This window comes from Myxine glutinosa, chromosome 7 (assembly GCF_964187855.1).
Source record: "Myxine glutinosa chromosome 7, kmMyxGlut1.1, whole genome shotgun sequence".
Classification (NCBI taxonomy): Eukaryota; Metazoa; Chordata; class Myxini; order Myxiniformes; family Myxinidae; genus Myxine; species Myxine glutinosa.
This window is the reverse complement of record NC_136267.1, coordinates 45,946,975-45,960,447: the sequence shown is the minus strand read 5'-3', so window position 1 is coordinate 45,960,447 and position 13,473 is coordinate 45,946,975. Positions and strand designations below refer to the sequence as shown.

The 13,473-nt window shown below is 51.9% G+C and overlaps 1 protein-coding gene across 3 annotated transcripts in view; it reads right to left on the bottom strand.

Moving 5' to 3' along the window:
• The window catches only part of LOC137430737 (uncharacterized), a 265,309-nt gene that overhangs the window by 162,771 nt on the left and 89,065 nt on the right, over positions 1-13,473 (bottom strand). The gene's annotated exons all lie outside the window — the stretch shown is intronic.

Here is a 13,473-nt window from a genome sequence, read left to right as displayed (position 1 = left end):
TTGTCTTCTCTGCAAGAACAAGAAGAAGAACAAGAAGAAGAACAACAACAACAACAGCAGAGGGCACTCTATGACCAGCGTCTTGCGACGCGGCTAAAAAGTGGTGAACGCTTGGGTAGCTCTCGGCATGAAATACAAGAAACATCATTAATTTTCAGTGTGCTTTGTTTTTGCACCTCGCCTCCCCTCTGCACGGATGTCAGCAAACATCACTCCCACCCACAAGGAGGAAGGAGGCCAGTGAACTTCCTTCAAATTACAAGCAAAGTTATGGAATCCATCATTGCTGCTGATGTCATCTTTCTCATTTTCAAAATAACTTGATATCTGATCATCAGTTTGGATTGCGTACTGGTCCTTCAACTCAAGACATGATTCTGCTCCTCTCTGTCGGAAATGGTTGGAGGCCCTCCATCTCAAATAAGAGGTTAGGACGGTCTCCCTGGACATATCTCTGGCATTCAATATAGTCAGGCATCCGCTTTGCTTGCACAGCAATCGACCTGCAACTTCAATACTGGATCCCTGACTTCCTCAACTCACACAGTCAACATGTTATACCATCAATGGAACCCTCTCCGCCCATCTCCCAGTGGAGGTTGGAGTTCCCAGACAGTGTTTTGGGCCAAGTATTGGTCCTCATTTAATGAATGGCCTCTCCGATGTTCTGGAAAACCTTCTCTCCATTTTTGCAGATGATCTGAAAATGATCATAAACTGCTCGGTTAAATGGGACATTCACAGACAGACGGGTCACACATGGACGGTTCTCCTTTCTACTTCCGGTTCTGGTTTGCTCCATGTGTCGGTCGGATCTAAAGCTGCTCCTTCGATCTGAATCAAATGTAAGTTTTCCGAACCAGATCCATTGTGTTTTTCTGTTATATTTTCGTTCCTGTGTGCTGCTTGTATTTAAATCGAGATCCTTCCGTGATATATCGTACCATGTCGATATCTGTTGAATTCAGTTGTTTTTTCATGCAGCCTCTGGCCTTCTCGGATAGCTGGTGCTAATCGTCTAGGTTTTGAGGTTGTTTTTTTGTCCTGTTTCCCTTTTTCAAAATTTCTGTCTTTTCTATCTTTAAGCACTTTCCTATTCCCCCTTGCTTCAAAAAATCTAAAAATAAAAAACCCAAAAAACCCTTTCACTCAGACACTATCCTATTCTGCCTTTTACCTGTACTGCCTGTAGGTACCTCTCTCCTTTTCTTCTATCATTTTCTCATTAACTTCATTGAAGAAAAGACTTCTTTCTTCCGTCAATTAAAAGCTTTTGAAAACGTATTAAAATGGTTCAATTTCCTTACTTCTCTGGCATTGGCACGCATCGTATTATTATTCTTCATCACGATCGTGATTCTTCATCACGATCATCACATCACGATTTTTTTTTTTTATCACGATCTATTTATTTCTCCTCTTCTTCTCCGCAAGGTATATTTTGCAGACCTAGCTGTCTCACCCACCCACCAGTTCTTACAGCAGACCTTCTCTGTGACTTCAACAATGACTCATTCCACCCATCCCACGAACTTTATCTTAGAATTTCAAATATAGCTATCTTTTAGAAATCCACTTCGCAGAGGTTATTGGCGTTAAACAAACAAATCCGCTTCACGTTATTTACAGTACATCAAACCCTTCCATGTCAGTACCTGCCCCACATCTCCTACAAGCCCGTGTCCTTCCAAGCGTACACCCCTCCGATGTGTTCCCCTCTTCAGCAACCCTCCACTTCATGTCCTCCCTCTCTGCATCCCCACTGACCCACCCTCTCAGTTTTCCTCTCACCCCACCCTTTCCTAACTCCCATCTCACTCCACCCTGTCCAAACATCCCACTCACCCCTTCCCCACAAAGCCGCAAAACCACACCCTCGATATCCTCGTCATCCTGTCCCCTCTCCTCACCTAGAGTCCCTGTATAAAGAGAGTTGCGCCATGCGCTGACCCGAGATTTCTGGTCACGTGATTTCGTGGCGCCATTTTGTGTCTAACTTCACCGTGCGTGAACGTCAGCTTGGTACGGGAATGTTGTTTATTGCCAAACAAAATGACTGGTTGTTCTGCTTTTGGTTGTTCAAACCAATCTGGGAAATATAAGATGTATAGATTTCCAAGTGATAAAGTCAGAAGACAAATTTGGGAAGCGAAAGTCAGACGAAAGAGCTGGAAAGCGATCGACTCCTCGAGACTCTGCCAGGTAGGCCCACGCCGCTTGATGATCGACGTTCAAAAGCAATTCTATCTGCTCGGTTTTTTTTTGGTTGTCTGTCCGTTGAAAACCCTTTTAAAGGGAAGTGATTTGTGTTTGTTTATAATCTTCAAGGAGCTGACCAAAAATGCATTTCCGTGGGAAGAACCCTGCTCAATTTTTTTCGGGTAGTCCTAGCGGACCGCATATTGTCATTGATTGATGAAATGTCCCGGTACAGTGACATTGCCTGGTCTGCGGTTGGGTAGTCTGCGGGCAATGTCACTGTACTTTTTCAGAGGGAATTAATTTTGATTTTATAGGGGTGGGAAACCCATGGTCCGTTTTGTTTTCAGTTGTCTGTCCGTCCATTCAAAACGTATTCCGAGGCAAGTTATTTTTTTGGTTTAAAATCTTTAGCCTAATCGGCAATCATAACAGCAATTTTAGGGGGGGACCTGCTCAATTTTTTTGCGGGTTGTGCAGCCATCCATACGTCCAAAATTTGACGAGTTATTGTTTGCTTTGTACAGTGCTCATGCGTCTTGTGGCATATTTGCTCAAATATTTCCCACCCCGGGATTTATGGCCAAATTGTAGTGATGGAAGATTTTGCACATTGGACAATCCCTATATATTGAACCTGGTGACAGCTATCGTTCCCAAAACATACAATATTTCTAGGTGATTAATGCAGTAAAACAGGTGTATTTGTGTACCCACATTTAAAACTGGCTCAACTTTCAAAAGCTGTTATCCCTGTTTGATATCAATATACATGTGGTCGATAGAGCTAGCGATTTGTCTGGCCATCTTCCGGAAGATTGTCCATGTGATTTTCTGTTGTGGAAGTACTAGTACATGACAGCTCATTAAAATTAAACTGTGTTGTGTTAGAATAAAAATTTCAATAAATAAATACATCAAGGACACTCATTGTATGATTGCAGGAACATTTCGATGTGAATCAGTTTGAGAGGGGGCGAGCTGATGACAGTGACATCTGATGACAGCTGATGACAGTCTAACACACAGATTTAAGTGTGTTAGACTATATGTCGGCTGGAAGTCCTACACCGGAATTGCTCTCGGCACCCTTTAAAAAATATTGGATATGCCCACACTCCTTTCTAAAAGTTATTAAAATTCAGAGAACGACAGCATTGGTTTGTCTTACTTATAATGTTAGCTCTTATATGCAGTGTTGGCTTGTAATATGCATTGCCATACCACTTTTAATATCACCACACAGCTCTTTTTCACGGCAATAGCTGAGTTTTTGACAAAAAAAATATCACCTGTATGTAATAATAAGACTAAATATGTGTAGTAAATTTTTTTTTAGCAGGTTTACAATATATCACCCCATATCGCGAATGTACATGTATATCTAATCCGACACACTTAGACACAAAATGGCGTCCAAATTTGAGTTGACACAACTCTCTATATACAGGGACTCTATCCTCACCTATTTTCGGATTCCTCTCTCAACTCCCTCCCTGTCCTAACTGCTCTTGGCTTCCCCCTTGTCCTGTCTTCTCTTGGCTTCCACCTCATCCTGCCCCTCTCAACTTCTCTCTCATTCTGTCTCCTCCCATCCCACTTTCTCCCCAACCTTGCCACATTCCATGTGCCCCCCACCCCATCATGTCCCCTACTATCTTCACGTCCAGCCCGCACCGCCCCATCCACCTCTTTCCCGCCCCCGTCCATCACCATCTGAGCCTCCCACCTGCCCTGCACCCTCCAAACGCCTCGTCCCCTGCCCCTCACTGTGAGAAGCGCAAACATCCGAAGCCACCGCTCCAACTTGACAGATATTTCAATCGATGCTGAATGCTGACAGCCCAGACAGCATCTGTTTAACAGAATCCTTCCTCCCACAGGATGTACCTGACTCCATAGTGTATTTCCCTGGCTATTGTCTTCTCTAGTTTGATTGAGCTAAACTCCGTCCTGGCGGTGGAGTCACACTCTACATAAATAACCATTTCTCACTCTCCTTGTACTGTTCTTACACGTCCCAACCCCCAGGAGTAACTTTAGCTACAACTTCCCCTCCGCTCCCACCTCTCGTTTGTCTCTGTGTTGTACCATCCCATAACAGTGATGACTCCATCTACATCTTAGTCAGGTTCACTATGTCAATAAATTATATTTCGTTCAAAATCATGGTAGATTAGCAAACCTATACATTTTTGGAAAGGTTATAGCATAAGGAAACTAAAAATCAATGTTTACATTTGGAGAGATACCTGTATGGCGGCCATTTTGGATTTTCAAAATGGCCACTGTAAAATACATATTTTGTTCTATTTCTGCCTCTAATTACCCTAAAAACTTTTTAAAATATACTAAACCTATATTTTCAGGGACAAGGAATCCAATGAAAGTATCAAATTAGTGCTATGGGGAATGGTAAGACACGAATCAAAGGTTTTGAATTGCAAAATACTGTCTTTATATTCGCGATAAGTTGCATAATCAAATACATGTTATCATTTTGTACAGGCAGTTAATAACATCAAAATGTGTCACAATAATTCATATCACCAAACATACACAGGCAGTCAGCAAAATCATATATACACATGCAGTCACTATAACTTCACATCTACACAGGCAGTCAATGACAAAATATACACAGGCAGCCAATGGCATCAAACATACACGATTACAGAATATGCCATTTAGAGTTCGTCATCACTGTCCTGTGTGTCGTATCCGACAATATAGTCCGCATCGTTTTCACAGTCCGTTCCACACAAGCAAAGGTCGGTCAAATTGATTGGCAAATCGAATTGGTCGAATGGTCGATCGAATCGAATTCGATGAATCGAATCGAATCGAATTGGTCGAATGGTCGAATGGTCGATCGAAGCGATTGGTCGAATGGTCGAATGGTCGAATTGGTCGAATGGAATTGGTCGATTGGTCGAATGGAATTGGTCGATTGGTCGAATTGGTCGAATTGGTCGAATCGAATTGGTCGGAATTGGCAAATGTAAACAATGATTTTCAGATTTTCCATGTAATAACGTTTCCAAAAATGTATAGGTTTGCTAATCTACCATGATTTTGAACGAAAAAACATAGTGAACCTGACTATCTCTTTCAGACAACATGGACCAATTTTTAACCACTCATCCAAACTCTCCCTTCCTCAAATGTGGTGATTTCAATTGTCACCAGGCAACTTGGCTGGGTGTTGATACCGTACCTCTTTCACCAGCCATGGCACTTCAGCAAAGTGCTTCTGTGACTCCATAGGACTGACTCAATCTGTGAAAATTCCCACCCGGATTTTTCCCAATGGCAAAGGTGATGAACTTGATGATGAACAACTTCCCTGAAAATGTCTTCTGCTCTTCCTCTGCTCCAATTGGTTCATCTGATCATATGCTTGTGAGGTCAAAATCTCTCTGGCTATTCTCAGAGAGCTGCCTCAACATTGGGAAAGTCTGTCAGTTAATTGAGGCATTTTGGTAGGGACTGCAAGTAGCCATCGCAGTTCAGGAATGGTCTCCCTTATCTACTGTCCCTGATATTAACTCCGCCTGGGAATTCTTCCACAAAAACCTGCTCTCTCTTGCACAGATTCAACCCATCTCTTCAGTTACTCTACCCTTATTCCCACCAAAGGTATGCTGAACTCTGTGGCGAGGCAGTCGCCCTGAAACAACTTGCCTTCTCTTTCTGGCCAACAAATCCGACTGAAGGCAATCTTCAAGTAAACAATCTCAGTGCATTCCAAAAAGCCCGCAACAAATGTGTATTCATTCTCAGGAAATCCAGAAAACAACATCTATCCATCCTCAATAACTTTCAAAAGAACTTTCAAAGTTGTCCCCCTCCTCAAAAACCTCTTCCCTCCAGGACTTCAAGCAAGCAGTGCACCGCCATCTTTTGTCATCCTCAATTCTGTACCAGGACCTCCATTACCCCCACTAACCTTTTCTAACACAACAATCTAACTTGCTCGTTTCAGTGTTTCCTTCCCTTCCCCTTCTCCTATTTTCCTGTTCCTCTATTCCCTTGATGTTTCTCCCATTGTTAGGACAGCCTTACTCTTCCATGAACATCACTCCTGTAAAGAAAAACTAAATACTACAGAAAAACTAATCCCAGTCTAGGCCTTGCTCGATGTTGATCATCATAATGAAAAAAGGACGAAATTTTACACTGAGGGTCATTGTGGAAAGGTTATCGGGCGTAATGACAAGGTATTTGAATGGAATAAAGTAGGGAATTTAAAGAGAAGCAGGCTGATAATGTTAAGGCCAAGGACAAATTGCATCACTCCTTTGGAGACATCGTTTGTCTGCTTAAATCACACACATTTTTTTTTCTTTCAAAACATTCTGCCCTTTGTTTGTTTAGACCAACAGTATTTTCGGCAGTTACACTTCTATTAAGAGTCATGAATATGGTTACTATTTTGTCAATACTAGCGTGACTCGGCGGGCTCCGCGCGCCTCACCACACGTCGTTTCAGAGGGATAGGCATAATTGACCATTTTGGTGTCTTTTGGGTCTTGATGGTGTTTTGGGTCTTCAGGCCCATTTGGGTCTTCCGGGTCTTTTTGAGTCTCAGGGTCTTCAAGTGAATTTTGGGTCTTTGGGGTGTTTTGTGTCTTCAGGGTCTTTTGGGTCTTCTGGGTCTCTGGGTCTTTTGGGTCTTCCAGGTCTTCGGGGTGTTTTGGGTCTTCAGGGTCTTTTTGAGCCTCAGGGCCATCAAGGGTATTTTGGGTCTTTGGGGCATTTTGGGTCTTTGGAGTCTTTGGAATCTTCAGGGTCTTTTGGGTATTTAAGGGTATTTTGGGTCTTCAAGGGTCTTGGTGGTCTTAAGAGTCTTGGGGGAATTAAAGGGTCGTCAAAGGTCTGAGGGGTCTCAGCAGTCTAAACGTAATTAAGAGGGTGAAGGAGCTGTGGCTCCCACGTCGATCGAAAGAATGGACGCGACAAAAAGCTTGAATTCATCTGAGCTGCTTTATTAGAATCAAACACTCAGGCACTCTGGGAAAAACGTTTTACGGTCGGCAATATATATCTATTCCGCCAGGGGGTTTGCCCAGGCCTGGCGCCAGGGGGCGTGGCCCCGCGGGCCGGCTGCGGCCTGGCAAGCCGAGGGCGAGCCTGCCCGGGCGTCCCGACCGAGGCCTGGCAAGTCGAGCGCGGGCCTGCCCGGGCGTCCTGGACGAGCCCGGCCTGGTGATCGCTCCGCGTCCTTGATAGGTGCAAGGCGATTGTGTAACCCCAGCGGCAGCCGCTACACACGTCCCCCCAGAATCGACTTGCACCGACAGGGTCAACTTGAGGGGGGTCCTGATGACCCGGCCGAAGCGACCCCTGGTGGGTCGTGGGAGGGGGTCCGGTGAGGTGGTGGGCGGTCGAGTGGGGGGCACCGTGGACGGGGGGCGGCCTCGCCGCGGCGGGAGGGCCACCCGTGGTGGGTGGTCGACGTCCACGTGCGCCGGCTTGAGGCGGTCCACTGCAATCCGGTCCGACCTGCCGCCGATGTCGATGACGAACGACTTGTCGTCCCGTCGCAGCACCCGGAAGGGCCCGTCGTACGGCGGCTGGAGTGGCCGCCGATGTGCGTCGTGACGCACAAAAACATACTCCGCGGTGCGGAGTGCTGGGGGGACGTAGGACTGGGGGTCACCGTGGTGGGATGTCGGCACGGGGGCAAACCGTCGGGCGGCCTCCTGGAGGTCCGAGCGCTGGCGAGCTGCGGACCAGGGGCTGGTAGCGTCGGGCACGAATTCGCCCGGGACGCGTAGCACCTGGCCATAGACCAGCTCGGCGGTGGATGCCTGGAGGTCCTCCTTGGGGGCCGTGCGAAGGCCCAAAAGGACCCACGGCAGCCGGTCGGCCCAACCGCCGTCTTGAAGGCCGGCCATGAGCGCGGCCTTCATGGAGCGGTGGAATCGCTCGCACAACCCGTTTGCTTGGGGGTGGTAGGCCGTAGTACGGTGGAGCTTGACCCCCAGGTTGCGGGCGACCGCGCCCCACAGCTCGGAGGTGAACTGTGGTCCGCGGTCTGACGAGATGTCCGCCGGTGCGCCGAAGCGGGCGACCCAGGTGGCGATGAAGGCCTGCGCCACGTCGGCGGTGGTGGTGGAGACGAGGGGAACGGCCTCCGGCCACCTGGTGGTCCTGTCCACCATGGTGAGCAGGTGTGTGAACCCTCGTGATGGGGGAAGGGGGCCCACCAGATCCACGTTGACGTGGTCGAAACGTCGTTCGGGCACGGTGAAAGGTGCCAGCGGGGCCTGGGTGTGTCGGTGGACCTTGGCCCGTTGGCAGGCGGTGCAGGCGCTGGTCCAATCGCGGACGTCCCGACGAAGGCCGTGCCAGACGAAACGCGCCGACACCAGCTTCTGGGAAGCTTTCCGGCCCGGGTGGGAAAGGCCGTGGAGGGAGGCGAAGATGCGGCGTTGCCAGGTGACGGGCACGATGGGGCGAGGCCGGCCTTGGGAGACGTCGCAGAGCAGGACAGTGTCCGCGCAGGGGATGTCGGCCAGGCGGAGGCCCGTGTCCGCCGCCCGGAGGGCTTGCACCGTGGTGTCGGTGGTTTGGTCCGCCGCCATGAGCGCAAAATCCACGCCCAGGTGGACCGCGTTCGCGCTGGCCCGGGAAAGACAGTCGGCCACGGCGTTGTTTTTGCCGGCGACGTGCCGGATGTCCGTGGTAAACTCCGACACGGCGGAGAGGTGGCGCTGTTGGCGGGCCGACCATGGCTCCGTGACCTTGGCCATGGCGTAAACCAACGGCTTGTGGTCGACGAACGCCGTGAAAGGTCGGCCCTCCAGGAGGTGGCGGAAATGGCGGACGGCCAGGTGTAGACCGAGGAGCTCCCGGTCAAACGTGCTGTATTTGAGCTCGTTCGGCCGGAGCTGCCGGCTGAAAAAAGCGAGTGGCTGCCAAACCCCGTTCACCCATTGCTCATGTACGGCGCCCACCGCGTAGTCGGAGGCATCCGTGGTGAGGGCGATGGGAGCGTTGAGCACCGGGTGAGCGAGCAGTGTTGCGTCGGCGAGGGCCCGCTTTGAGCTTTGGAAGGCCGCATCCATTGCTGCGGACCAGGCGATGTCGTGCTTGGCCGGCTTGCCCCGGAGGGCTTCGTAGAGGGGCCGCATGAGTTGAGCAGCGCGGGGCACGAAGCGGTGATAAAAATTCACCATTCCCAGGAATTCCTGCAGGGCCTTTATGGTGCGGGGACGCGGGAAAGTGGTGATGGCCTCGACCTTGGTTGGCAGCGGCACAGCCCCGTTCTTGGTGATGTGGTGGCCCAAAAAATCAACGGCCGTCGTGCCGAAGTGGCATTTGGCCGGGTTGACGATGAGGCCGTGCTCGCTGAGGCGCCCGAACAGTGTTCGGAGGTGGAGGAGGTGCTCGGCCCGGGACGTGCTGGCGACGAGGATGTCGTCCAGGTAAACGAAAAGGAACGGCAGGTCACGCAGCACGCCGTCCATCAAGCGCTGGAACGCCTGAGCCGCGTTCTTGAGACCAAACGGCATCCGCAAGAACTCGAATAAGCCGAACGGCGTGATGACTGCCGTTTTAGGGACGTCGGCCGCCCTGACAGGTACCTGGTGATATCCCCGTATGAGATCAATTTTTGAAAAAATGACCCGTCCCGCCAGACGGGCGGAGAAGTCTTGGATATGCGGGATCGGGTACCTGTCGGGTGTTGTAGCGTCATTAAGACGGCGGTAGTCGCCACACGGGCGCCATCCACCCCCCGGCTTTGGCACGATGTGCAGTGGCGAGGCCCACGCGCTATCGGAGCGCCGCACGATGCCGAGGTGCTCCAACGCGTCGAATTCGGCCTTCGCAACGGCAAGCTTGGCTGGGTCGAGGCGGCGGGCCCTGGCGTAGACCGGCGGGCCCGTGGTTGGTATGTGGTGCTCGATCCCATGCCGTACTGCGACGGCCGAAAACGTCGGCCGCGTGAGGGCCGGGAACTCCGCGAGCAGGCGAGCAAACTCGTTCGCCGCCGGGACGGTGCGTGCCAGCTCGGTCGGCGCGGAGCTGCTCAATGTGCATACCAGGGAGCTGAAGGTTTCAGCGTTGATTAAACGACGCCGTTGGACGTCCACCAGCAGTCCGTGTGCGCAGAGGAAGTCGGCGCCGAGCAGAGCCATGGGCACGTTGGCGGTTACAAACGTCCAAGCGAAGCGTTGGCCGCCGAAGCAGAGGGTGACGTTGCGCGGGCCGAAGGTGCGGATAGTCGATCCGTTGGCCGCAACCAAGGAGGGGCCGCAAACCGCGGATTGCCTGTCCTGGTCAGAGGCGGGCATGACGCTCACTTGGGCGCCGGTGTCGCACAGGAAGCGCCGTCCGGACGCTTTATCCGTGATGAACAGTAAGTTGCCCGTGTGACTGTGGCCGGCGTTCATGGCAGGTAATGAACGCCGGCCTGGCCGTTTCCCGACCCGCCGAAGGTGCACGGGGGTCGGCATGTCCGGGCCTTCTGTCCGAACCTGGCATGATAGGAACACCACGCTTGGTCGGGTGGAGGCTTCGGACGTCGTGCTGAACGTGGTCGGCTCGGTATAGCGGCCGCCAATTGCGTCGGCAGTTCGGCCGTCGAACGCGCCGGGTGCTCGGGCGCCATGGATGGTGCATCAGGCGGCGGCGGGTCCCATGTCGCCGCTGCGATGCGCTGTCCCGCGGCGGAGATTTTGTCGGCTTCTCTGGCAAGGGCCCGGGGATCTGTGATCGTCGTGCTTGCCAGGGCGAGGCGTACCGGGTTAGGCAGCTGACGGAGGAACAGCTCCCGGAACAGGAATGCCGGAGAGTGCTCGCCGAGCAGCGAAAGCATGTAGTCCATTCGCTCGGAAGGGCGCGTGTCGCCGAGCTCCGGCAAATCGAGCAGGCGCCGTGCGCGTTCCGCCGCTGGGAGGGCGAAAGCATCGAGGAGAAGCTTCTTAATCGCGCCGTATTTGTCCGCGGCTGGCGGTCTCTCGAGGAGGCTCAGGGCGCGGGCTGCGGTGGCTGAACCGAGCGCAGCGACCACGTGGTGGAAGCGGGTGTCGTCCGCCGTGATGCCTCGCAGGGCGAACAGGGACTCCGCTTGTGCGAACCAAACCGCCGCGTGAGCCTCCCAGAAGGTAGGCAGTTTAAGGGCGACTGCCGTGTCCATGTCGATAGGTCACCAATGAAGGAGCTGTGGCTCCCACGTCGATCGAAAGAATGGACGCGACAAAAAGCTTGAATTCATCTGAGCTGCTTTATTAGAATCAAACACTCAGGCACTCTGGGAAAAACGTTTTACGGTCGGCAATATATATCTATTCCGCCAGGGGGTTTGCCCAGGCCTGGCGCCAGGGGGCGTGGCCCCGCGGGCCGGCTGCGGCCTGGCAAGCCGAGGGCGAGCCTGCCCGGGCGTCCCGACCGAGGCCTGGCAAGTCGAGCGCGGGCCTGCCCGGGCGTCCTGGACGAGCCCGGCCTGGTGATCGCTCCGCGTCCTTGATAGGTGCAAGGCGATTGTGTAACCCCAGCGGCAGCCGCTACAAGGGTTAATTAAGATGGTGTTAGTTTTATTTGATTTGAAGAAAAAGAAGACGTTTCCATTGCATACATAACCATATACGTTTGCTCTATTATAATAGGATTGGTAGAGCTTGTTCAAGATGCAATAGTGACATTGGCCAACAAGAATGACCGCACTGTGGTCACAACCTGCGACACAATCCGTTAACGGTTCGATTGGAAAATGCGCATTTAAAGCACTCTTAAAAGATGAGCAGGGCGATTGGGAAACACACATTTAATGTGCTATTAAATAATTAACTCGACACCTTTCACCATGTCATCTTCCCCAAAGTTATATCAGGAGCGTCACACGGTCACAGTTTGCTTCATCCCAATATGCGGCCATTCAAAAATTACGTAACACTGAAGGAGCTGTGCTCCTACGCGAGTCGAAAGGATTGACGCGACAAAAGACGGGAATTCGTCCGAGTTTCTTTATTGAGCAAAACCAAAACTCGGGTACTCTGAAAAGCCCGTTTATCGGGCAGCAATATATATATGCAATCAAACACGTCATGCTGGAGCGTTTGCCCGGGAAAGGCGAGACTGGGCGTGCCCGGGCAGCCTGGGCGAGCCCGGGAAAGGCGAGTCTGGACATGCCCGGGAAAGGCGAGACCGGGCGTGCCCGGGCAGCCTGGGCGAGCCCGGGAAAGGCGAGTCTGGGCATGCCCGGGAAAGGCGAGACTGGGCGTCCCCGGGCGGCCTGGGCGAGCCCGGGAAAGGCGAGTCTGGACATGCCCGGGAAAGGCGAGACCGGGCGTGCCCGGGCGGCTTGGGCGAGCCCAGGAAAGGCGAGTCTGGGCATGCCTGGGAAAGGCGAGACCGGGCGTGCCCGGGCGGCCTGGGTGAGCCCGGGAAAGGCGATTCCGGGCATGCCCGGGAAAGGCGCGTCTGGGCATGTCCGGGCGGCCTGGGCGAGCCCGGTACAGTGATCGCTCCCTGGTTGCGTCTTCGGCAGGTGTAAGGCGATTGTATATGCTCAGCGGCAACCGCTACAACACTATGTTTTTAGTAATTTGCATAACGTAACGCTCGATTACCATGTGTTCTGACGGGATGATTAAACCATACTATTATTCAGAGGTGGGCGGTCCGCTTCGAAAGTCCGCTTATCCGCTTATCCGCTGCAGCGGACTAACGTTTTCGAAGCGGATAAGCGAATCGGAACAACCCCCGGAAACCGAAGCGGATAAGCGTAAGCGGACTACCGAAAAATTAAAGCGCATCGCGATTCGCCAAATCAGCTGTTAGCCTGAGCCGTTACTCTAGAATTGTGAATATTTATTTAAGTGAATAATAAGTGAAACCCTAACAACTCGGCTCTTGCGACATAACGCATTATATCATAACGTTATGTTCACGTCATGGTTTACGACATGGTTGTAACATAACGCATTACATCATGACGTTATGTTCACGTCATGGTTTACGGCATGTTCACGACACCATGACGAATAAACGGCAGTCCGTTGGCCCGCCATCTTGTTGACTTGTTTGTGTCTGAATAACCAAACGTTACAGCTCTCGCCCAATCTCTTCCCGCTCGAGTTCCGTGATGCTTGGGTAACTCTGTTTCTCAGGCATAACACGCCGCTCCCGAGCTCTGCCTCGGTCGAGCGCGTGTTCAGCTACGGGTCGGACATCCTCAGGCCTAAGAGGTCGGCCCTGGCTGCACCGAACTTCGAGGCCCTCGTCTTCATGAAGGGCAACCTCCAAATCCTCAAGAAGGCCCAC